Source organism: Anomaloglossus baeobatrachus, chromosome 4 (assembly GCF_048569485.1).
Source record: "Anomaloglossus baeobatrachus isolate aAnoBae1 chromosome 4, aAnoBae1.hap1, whole genome shotgun sequence".
Classification (NCBI taxonomy): Eukaryota; Metazoa; Chordata; class Amphibia; order Anura; family Aromobatidae; genus Anomaloglossus; species Anomaloglossus baeobatrachus.
The window spans coordinates 481,457,097-481,467,840 of NC_134356.1; positions in this window are offsets into that span (position 1 = coordinate 481,457,097).

Genomic DNA, 10,744 nt, shown 5'->3' on the forward strand with positions numbered 1-10,744 from the left:
AGGCATGCAAAGAATTCTATGCAAAGTATTAAAAAGTAACATTTTATTTATGATGAAGTTAATTTGTCGAATCACTTTTAATCCCCTGAAAAGAGGAGGCTTTGAAGATAAATGGTTGCAGTTCCTCAACGTTTCCCACAATATTTTTGTTCAACCTCTTAAATTAAACAAGAAAGTCTACACATCATTTGCTTGTCAGTTGTTTCATTTTAAATCCAAAATAATATCATGCAGAGCCCAAATCATGAAGGTTTGGTCTATTTATCTCTGGACCTTATTGTAAGTCACAAAATTATGTACAAAACGTGCCAGCTTTTCACTAATCTGTTAGCAGCTGCATTTAAAAATTGTGGAACAATTTTAGAAAAATGTACTTCAATGTAAAATTGCAAAGATTGAATATACCACCATTTACAGTACAAAATATCAAAATAATCAGCGTTTTTGGAGAAATACATATGCACAAGGGACAAAGCCAACAGTCACTATTGGATGCTTGTGATCTACAGGCTTCGATGCATCAAAAACAGGTATGAGCCAGTCTAGCAAATCACTGCAGGGGCTCGCGAATACTTCCAGAAATAATCATTTGTGAATAAAATTTGTAATGCAGTCCACAAATACAAGTGAAATGAAAGCTCTTTCATGCAAAGAAGCCATAATTTAACACATTCCAGAAACTGCTGTGTTCTTTGGGTCAAAGCTCATTTGAAATGGCTTGAGGGAAATGGAAAAGTGTTCTGTGGTAAGAGAAATCAAAATATTGAAATCCTTTTTGGAAACCACAAATACTGTGTCATGCGGTCTTGAGGAGAAGGATGATCCAGATTATCAACACATCTTTCAAAAGCCTGCATCTCTTATGGTATAGGGTTGCATTTGTGCCTATGGCATGGGCAGATTGCACATCTCAAAAGGCAATTTCAATGCTAAGTATTTATATAGAGGCAGGCCTTGCATATTTCAGCAAGACAATGCTCAACCACATACTGCATCTATCACACCAACATGGCTTTGCACAAACGTTTAGGTGCTGAATAGAAAACAGTTGGTGCATTATGAAACGAAAGATTCAGCAAAGACCCGAAACTGTGGCACTGCTAGAATCTCAAATGGACAAGAGTGTGACAACATTCCTCTCTCAAAACTCCAATTATTCTCTCACTTTCTAGATGTTTACAGACGTTTGTAAAAAGATGGGATACTATGCAATAGTAGACATGGTTCTGTCACAACTTTTTTAAGATGTGTTGCTGCCATTCATTTCTAAATTAGTTTTTTACTTTTATTTTTTTTCAATTTAAATGGTAAAATAATAGTGTAATGCTTATCTTCTGATCTATGTTCTGTTGTAAGTAAAATATGGCTATATTAGATTTCAGATCATTAGATTTCCAGATCATTGCATTCTTATTTTCTTTACATTTTATAAAGCATCCAAACTTTTTGTAAAGGCAAAATATAGTTGCCCCCGCTGTCTGCTAGTCTGCAGTATTTTCTGCATGATCTTGAAACTTACAAATCCTGCAAAGGGGTTAATTTTTTGCCCATGAGATAATTTTTAGTCTCATTGCTGGCTGAAGACGTACCTTTTATTCAGAGAGTTGGGGCTTAGTCTTTTTTTTTTACCTCTGAACAGCATCGAAGCTTCTGCTGCAGCTCAGATTAATGAGACAAACTTACAATAAAAATTGAGATCTGCAGAGGAAATGGTTGCATATTTTTGTTTCTGTGTTTAGTGTTGCTTTCTAAAAGGATTTTAGAATTTAATTGAAATAGATTTAACAGCAACCAGTAGTGTGACCGGAGGGCAGGAACTGTAAAGGGCCATTTCAATACCTGCTACACCGGAGTCACTTAAGAGTTACAATAACCTTTATTGACATAGTGGCAGCAGCACTTTTGTAATCATAGTGAAGAAAATCTACAATGAAAATTGCTAAATAGAAATCACTTTCATTATAATGTATTTTTTGTTAGGCCTCCAATGTGTAGCTTCGTACTAGGGCCCATTTTTACAGATCGAAAATAAAGGATCGGGCATTCATACAAAACAGTCATTCCTGCTCTTTGGCTCAAATAAGCATACTGCCGAACTAGCAAAATGCTCGTTGATTGACTGATTTTATGCAAATATGAAAATAATAGGTGTTGGCAGCACATCACACCATGTAAACCTTTCATTGGCAGAAAGCTGCCCAACGAAATACACCTTAAGACACAAGATAGAAATGTAACTGCTGATCAAAAAACATAGGAAGGGCTGACACTTGCGTTTGAAGAGACATGTTTAGTGTGTATCCATAATCTTACTATAGTTTGTTCCTAAGTACTCCTAGTTTGCTTTGAAACTCCATTAACATTAAATTGCAAGCTATTGTCAATAGTTATAAAAAAAATTTCATTTTGCTAATTTTTTTAAATGGATCTTTTAAAATGAATTGTTTGCTGTAAAAAAATCATTCTTTTAGTAAATGTTTCCAACAATGTCTTGTCTTTATGAGTATTTATTTTCAACATTACAGCAAATGTACAATTTTATAATAGAAAACGTGATGAGAATCATCAGGTCTTACATTATCTTTTATTTACCCCACTCAATACTCTCACTATGAATTTGAAGTAAATCGCCATGGTATAAAGGTCTTTTCAGGAAACTACACCTTTTCTCTGTACGTGACCAGTGGAAACCATAGAAGAGGCTTCATTTATTTGCGTTATAAATGTGTCATTTATATACTGCAAAACAAAGTTATCAAAACATTAATATAAATATTTTTATATTCACTCTATAGCCTCTGAATAATATATATATAAAAAATGTTGTACAATAGATTGTGGCCCTGATTCATTTTTAAATCATGTTCTCTTTTGTCTTCTGGTATTAGTTGCCATTTTTTGAGCCAAATTCATAAATATCACACACATAATTCATGTATTTGGTGCAAAGTCAAAACATGGTCTTTCTTTGTCGCTCTATTGGGAGACCCAGACAATTGGGTGTATAGGCTATGCCTCCGGAGGCCGCACAAAGTATTACACTCAAAAGTGTTAAGCCCCTCCCCTTCTGCCTATACACCCCCCGTGCTCCCACGGGCTCCTCAGTTTTATTGCTTTGTGCGAAGGAGGCAGACCTGCACACATAGCTCCACAGATTGGTCAGCAGCAGCTGCTGACCAGGTCGGATGGAAGAAAAGTGGGCCCATATAGGGCCCCCAGCATGCTCCCTTCTCACCCCACTCTTGTCGGCGGTGTTGTTAAGGTTGAGGTATCCATTGCGGGTACGGAGGCTGGAGCCCACATGCTGTTTTCCTTCCCCATCCCCCTCAGGGCTCTGGGCGAAGTGGGATCCTATCGGTCTCCAGGCACTGAGACCGTGCTTCATCCACAACTCCTGTGGAGCCTGCTGGATAGGAGCCGGGTACCGTTCAGGGACATGGCCCTGCTACTTGAAGATACTCTGTATCCCTGTGGGGACCGCGCACGGCAACACCTCAGCTTTGCTGGGTGTGCTAGTGCACCGGGGACCGCGGCGCTGACCGGGTTAAACTGTGCCATTACACACTCAGCGTCGCTGAGTGTGTTTATATGTAGGGGCTACCGCGCTAACTGCCGCTGCCATGGGAAACTGCGGCGCGGCTGGGACTTGTAGTTCGCCGGGGACTTCGGCGCCGGCCGCGCTTTTACGGCGGCCACGCTTATACTCGAGTCCCCGGCTTTCTTGCGGCCTAGTTTCCTTTTCTCCCGCCCCCAGCCCTGACAGGCAGGGGAAGGGCGGGACGCTGCACGGAACGAGCAGCACTGAGGGCTGGAGTATGATTTCCATTCTCCACCTCCCTCACTGTGCACAGTGTGAGCACCAGTTCCCGCACTTTCTCGGCCACGCCCACGGCTCCCTCCTCTCGTCAGGACGCGGCAGCCATTCCTGTCAGCTCCTCCGACGCTGCAGAGAGGGACAAACCCTGGGAGACCCAGACACGGTCTCTGGTGGCCTCACAACCGCTTTAAAGCGGGTGGTAAGCAGCACCTGTTGGTGCTAGCCCCATGGTGCTGTAGTGTATTGATACATTATTTGTTTATAGTATACTCTTTCACTGTATGAGCACAGTTCATTCTGGCTATATACCCTATTGTGTTACTCAGGGAAAACAATAGCATGGCGCCCACAAAGGCAGGGGTGCCAAAACAGAGGCTTATTATGCTGCCTGCGCCGCTTGTACGACCCAGCTGCCGGCAGGTCCCACTGACCCTCATTGTGTACAATGTTCGGCCCCTGTGGCACTTCTTCAGCCAGAGCCTCTGCTAAGAGGGGCCCAGGGGGAGCCACCTGTTGACACTGTCCAGGTGAAGGGGACTGAGTTTGCAAACCTCTCTGAGACTATGGCTAAGATACTAGAAGCCTTGCAGTCCAGGCCGGTATCTCAGCAAAGGGACTCTGTTGAATCATTGTTCCCTGGCCCCCCTCAGTTGGACCAACAATGTCCTCCAGGGGTATCTCATACATCCCAGGCTGAGGGTTCTGACTTAGACCCCAGTCCCAGACCGACTAAGCGGGCTCGCTTAGAATTTCCCTCGACATCATATTGTTCAGGGTCGCAGCGGGGGGAATCTCTGGTTGATGATGCGGAGACAGCTGATCAGGATTCTGATCCTGAGGGCGTTCTCAATCTTAATACTCCAGACGGGGACGCCATAGTGAACGATCTTATTGCGTCCATCAATCAAATGCTGGATATTTCTCCCTCAACTCCTCCGGCGGAGGAGTCAGCTTCTCAGCAGGAGAAATTCCGTTTCAGGTTCCCCAAGCGTACACCGAGTATGTTTCTAGACCACTCTGATTTCAGAGAGGCAGTCCAGAATCACCATGCTTGTCCAGATAAGAGTTTTTTCTAAGCGCCTTAAGGATACACGTTATCCTTTTACCCCTGACGTGGTTAAAGGTTGGACTCAGTGTCCCAAAGTGGATCCTCCAATCTCCAGACTGGCGGCTAGATCCATACTTGCAGTGGAAGATGGGGCCTCGCTCAAAGATGCCACTGACAGGCAGATGGAGCTCTGGTTGAAATCCATCTATGAAGCTATCGGAGCTTCTTTTGCCACAGCATTCGCAGCCATATGTGCGCTACAAGCTATCTCAGCAGGTCAAGCGCAAATTGAAGCAGCCACATGCACGTCCGCGCCACAAGTGGCATCCATTATCACCCAGACCTCGGCATTTGCGTCTTACGCTATTAATGCTGTCCTGGACTCTGCGAGCCGTACGGCGGTTGCGGCCGCCAATTCGGTGGTACTCCGCAGGGCCTTGTGGCTACGGGAATGGAAGGCAGATTCTGCTTCCAAAAAGCGCTTAACCAGTTTGCCAATTTCTGGCGACAGGCTGTTTGGCGAGCGTTTGGATGAAATCATCAAACAATCCAAGGGAAAGGATACATCCTTACCCCAGCCCAAACAGAACATACCCCAACAGAGGAGAGGGCAGTCGAGGTTTCGGTCCTTTCGGGGCGAGGGCAGGTCCCAATTCTCCTCGTCCAAAAGGTCTCAGAAAAAACAAAGGAACTCTGATGCATGGCGGTCTAAGTCACGTCCTAAAAAGACCACCGGAGGCGCCGCTAACAAAGCGGCTTCCTCATGACTTTCGACCTCATCTAGCAGCATCCTCGGTCGGTGGCAGGCTCTCCCGCTTTGGCGACACCTGGCTGCCACAAATAAAAGACCGTTGGGTGAGAGACATCCTGTCTCACGGTTACAAGATAGAGTTCACCTCTCGTCCCCCGACTCGATTCTTCAGGTCATCCCCGCCTCCCGAGCGAGCCGAGGCTCTTCTGCAGGCGCTGCGCACTCTGAAGGTAGAAGGAGTGGTGATCCCTGTTCCTCTCCAGCAACAGAGCCACGGTTTTTACTCCAACTTGTTTGTAGTCCCAAAGAAGGACGGGTCTTTCCGCCCGGTCCTGGACCTGAAACTGCTCAACAAACACGTAAAAGCCAGACGGTTCAGGATGGAATCCCTCCGCTCCGCCATCGCTTCAATGTCCCAAGGAGATTTCCTTGCATCGATCGATATCAAAGATGCTTATCTCCACGTACCGATTGCTCCAGAACACCAGCGCTTCTTGCGCTTCGCCATAGGAAACGAACAACTGCAATTCGTGGCACTGCCGTTCGGCCTGGCAACAGCCCCACGGGTTTTTACCAAGGTTATGGCTACTGTAGTAGCGCTCCTACACTCGCAGGGTTACTCGGTGATCCTGTACTTGGACGATCTGCTAATCAAGGCACCTCTCAAGAGGCATGCCAACGCAGCCTCGACGCTACCCTGGAGACTCTCCAGAGTTTCGGGTGGATCATCAATTTTCCAAAGTCAAATCTGACACCGGCCCAATCACTGACGTATCTTGGCATGGAGTTTCATACCCTCTCAGCGATAGTGAAGCTTCCGCTGATCAAGCAGCGGTCACTACAGACAGGGGTACAATCTCTCCTTCAAGGCCAGTAACACCCCTTGAGGCGCCTCATGCACTTCCTGGGGAAGATGGTGGCAGCAATGGAGGCAGTCCCTTTCGCGCAGTTTCACCTGCGTCCCCTTCAATGGGACATCCTACGCAAATGGGACAGGTAGTCGACGTCCCTCGACAGGACCGTCTCCCTCTCTCAGGCGACCAAAGCTTCCCTTCGGTGGTGGCTTCTTCCCACTTCATTATCGAAGGGGAAATCCTTCCTACCCCCATCCTGGGAAGTAGTCACGACGGACGCGAGTCTGTCAGGGTGGGGAGCGGTTTTTCTCCACCACAGGGCTCAGGGTACGTGGACCCAGCAAGAGTCTTCGCTTCAGATCAATGTTCTGGAAATACGGGCAGTGTATCTTGCCCTGAAAGCGTTCCAGCAGTGGCTGGAAGGCAAGCAGATCCGAATTCAGTCGGACAATTCCACAGCGGTGGCATACATCAACCACCAAGGCGGCACACGCAGCCGGCAAGCCTTCCAGGAAGTCCGGCGGATTTTGATGTGGGTGGAAGCCACGGCCTCCACCATATCCGCAGTTCACATCCCAGGCGTGGAAAACTGGGAAGCAGATTATCTCAGTCGCCAGGGCATGGACGCAGGGGAATGGTCCCTTCACCCGGACGTGTTTCAGGAGATCTGTTGCCACTGGGGGGTGCCGGACGTCGACCTCATGGCGTCCCGGCACAACAACAAGGTACCAATGTTCATGGCACGGTCTCAAGATCCCAGAGCTATGGCGGCAGACGCCTTAGTTCAGGATTGGTCGCAGTTTCAGCTCCCTTATGTGTTTCCTCCGCTGGCACTGTTGCCCAGAGTGTTACGCAAGATCAGGGCCGACTGCCGCCGCGCCATCCTCGTCGCTCCAGACTGGCCGAGGAGGTCGTGGTACCCGGATCTGTGGCATCTCACGGTCGGCCAACCGTGGGCACTACCAGACCGAACAGACTTGCTATCTCAAGGGCCGTTTTTCCATCTGAATTCTGCGGCCCTCAACCTGACTGTGTGGCCATTGAGTCCTGGATCCTAGCGTATCCAGGGTTATCTCAAGACGTCATTGCCACTATGAGACAGGCTAGGAAACCAACGTCCGCCAAGATCTATCACAGGACGTGGAAAATTTTTCTGTCGTGGTGGTCTGCTCAGGGTTTTTGTCCCTGGCCATTTGCATTACCTACTTTTCTGTCCTTCCTTCAATCTGGACTGGAAAAGGGTTTGTCGCTCGGCTCCCTTAAGGGACAAGTCTCAGCGCTCTCTGTGTTTTTCCAGAAGCGCCTAGCCAGACTTCCACAGGTACGCACGTTCCTGCAGGGGGTTTGTCACATAGTTCCACCTTACAAGCGGCCGTTAGAACCCTGGGATCTAAACAGGGTGCTGATGGTTCTTCAGAAACCACCATTCGAGCCAATGAGAGATATTTCCCTCTCACGACTTTCGCAGAAAGTGGTTTTTCTAGTAGCAGTCACTTCCCTTCGGAGAGTGTCTGAGCTAGCAGCGTTGTCGTGCCAAGCCCCTTTCCTGGTATTTCACCAGGACAAGGTGGTTCTACGTCCGGTTCCGGAATTTCTCCCTAAGGTGGTATCCCCCTTTCATCTCAATCAGGATATTTCCTTACCTTCTTTTTATCCTCATCCAGTTCACCAATGTGAAAAGGATTTGCACTTGTTAGATTTGGTGAGAGCACTCAGACTCTACATTTCTCGTACGGCGCCCCTGCGCCGCTAGGATGCACTCTTTATCCTTGTTGCTGGCCAGCGTAAAGGGTCACAGGCTTCCAAATCAACCCTGGCTCGGTGGATCAAGGAGCCAATTATCGAAGCTTACCGTTCGGCTGGGCTTCCGGTTCCCTCAGGGCTGAAGGCCCATTCTACCAGAGCCGTGGGCGCGTCCTGGGCTTTGAGGCACCAGGCTACGGCTCAGCAGGTGTGTCAGGCGGCTACCTGGTCGAGCCTGCACACCTTCACGAAGCACTATCAGGTGCATACCTATGCTTCGGCGGATGCCAGCCTAGGTAGACGAGTCCTTCAGGCGGCGGTTGCCCACCTGTAGGAAAGGGCCGTTTTACGGCTCTCTTACGAGGTATTATTTTACCCACCCAGGGACTGCTTTTGGACGTCCCAATTGTCTGGGTCTCCCAATAGAGCGACAAAGAAGAAGGGAATTTTGTTTACTTACCGTAAATTCCTTTTCTTCTAGCTCTAATTGAGAGACCCAGCACCCGCCCCTGTTTTTTTGTGTACCCATGTTGTTCATGTTGAATGGTTTCAGTTCTCCGATATTCCTTCGGATTGAAGTTACTTTAAACCAGTTTTTAATTCTTTTTCCTCCTTCTTGCTTTTGCACCAAAACTGAGGAGCCCGTGGGAGCACGGGGGGTGTATAGGCAGAAGGGGAGGGGCTTAACACTTTTGAGTGTAATACTTTGTGCGGCCTCCGGAGGCATAGCCTATACACCCAATTGTCTGGGTCTCCCAATTGGAGCTAGAAGAAAAGGAATTTACGGTAAGTAAACAAAATTCCCTTCTTTTTCACTATCCTCACCTGTTTTAGAGACTTTTGGTCATCAAAACTGCCAAAAAAAAGTGTCAATATATTGGCATACTCAAAAATAAACAAAGAAACCAGGGAGGCTGGAGTGACGTTGAACCAAATTTTGCACATTTTTTTTTTTTTTAAGTCTCAAATTATGAATCATGTTAAATCATCTGCAATCACTAAACTCTACCCACAAAGCAAAAAACAAAAAAGGACAGGTGAGCAGAACTAAAATAGATATAAAGAAGGTGCAAATAGGATAATGAACTGAGTGCAAATAAAAGAAAAAAGGCATCGGGGGGAGGACGGAGAGAGAGAAAGTGGTAACCCAAGGCTTTTTGATAATATAATGTGGTTTGCTGTCACTTCGTTCTTTCCTCTTTCTGTTACTGCTCTGGTTAGGGTTTAGTTAAAAGAAGCTAATATAGGGAACAAGAGAGATGTTAATCCCTCAAAACAGGTCTTGGGGCAAGTGAAGGATAGAATAGAGAAATAAGGAATATGAAAATAATTTTGTGGAATGTTAAAAGCCTTCAGAGTCCACATAAAAGAATGATGGTTTTAAGACACCTAAAGAAGAAGGCAGACATAGTATTTCAAGAAACACACTTCAAGAACAATTTTTTCAGAATGAATAAACTATGGGTGAAGGAAGTATGCGGTTCTTCAGCTAAACAGGCTAAGGCAGGGGTAATGATTGGTAATGATAACATAAATAAAAGAACACTGAGAAATTCTTTAAAAAACGGAGATCGTTTATTGAACGTTGTTTTAGTCAATTGGAAATGTAATGTTTAGTAAGGGTGTTTAGAAATACAGCTTGGTACAGAATTGAAAACCTGAGAGGGAATTTAGGGAAGTTGCAAGTTACTTAGAGTGATTAAGGTTTGTAGGGAAGTTACACTGTCACAGATTTCAGAAAAATAATACTGATCAATAAATGTTGTAACAATAAAAGGGATGATGAGGAGATTTCGTATTACAAGAATGCGGTTGAATGACCAAAATTTACTATGTAAACTTACATGTATGTAAATATCCTTTATCATCAAATAACGTTTGTTAAAAAAGACACAAAATATAGAAAAGCAGGAGCAAAGGCAATGATGAATCTGGAAGTTTAAGTGCATCTTAATAAATTAGAATATTATTACCTAATTTATTTCAGTAATTCAATGCAAAAACGGAAACGCTTATATTATATAGAGTCATTACACACAGAGGGATCTATTTCAAGTGTTTATTTATGTTAATGTTGATGATTAGGGCTTACAGCCAATGAAAACCCAAAAGTCATTATCTCAGAAAATTAGAATATTATGTAAGACCAACTGAAAAAATGATTTTAAATTCAGAAATATTGGCCCACTGAAAAGTATGTACAGTACAGTGCCTTGCAAAAGTATTCGGCCACCTTGTATTTTTCATCTTTTTCCCGCATTTCAGGCTTCAAACATAAAGATAAAAAAATTAAATTTTATGGTGAAGAATCAACAACAAGTGGGACACAATTGTGAAGTTGAACGAAATTTTTTGCTTATGTGATTTCCCTGCGGTAACCTGGTGTCATAAAAATAAGGAAACAAGGTAACAGCCCAAGTCCAATATAACTGTGCCAGCCACTACACACACACACACACACACACTAGCCCACCTGGACATTACACTCGCTGTACCTGGCTGGGAGCCTCACCTAGCTAGATGACAGGGCT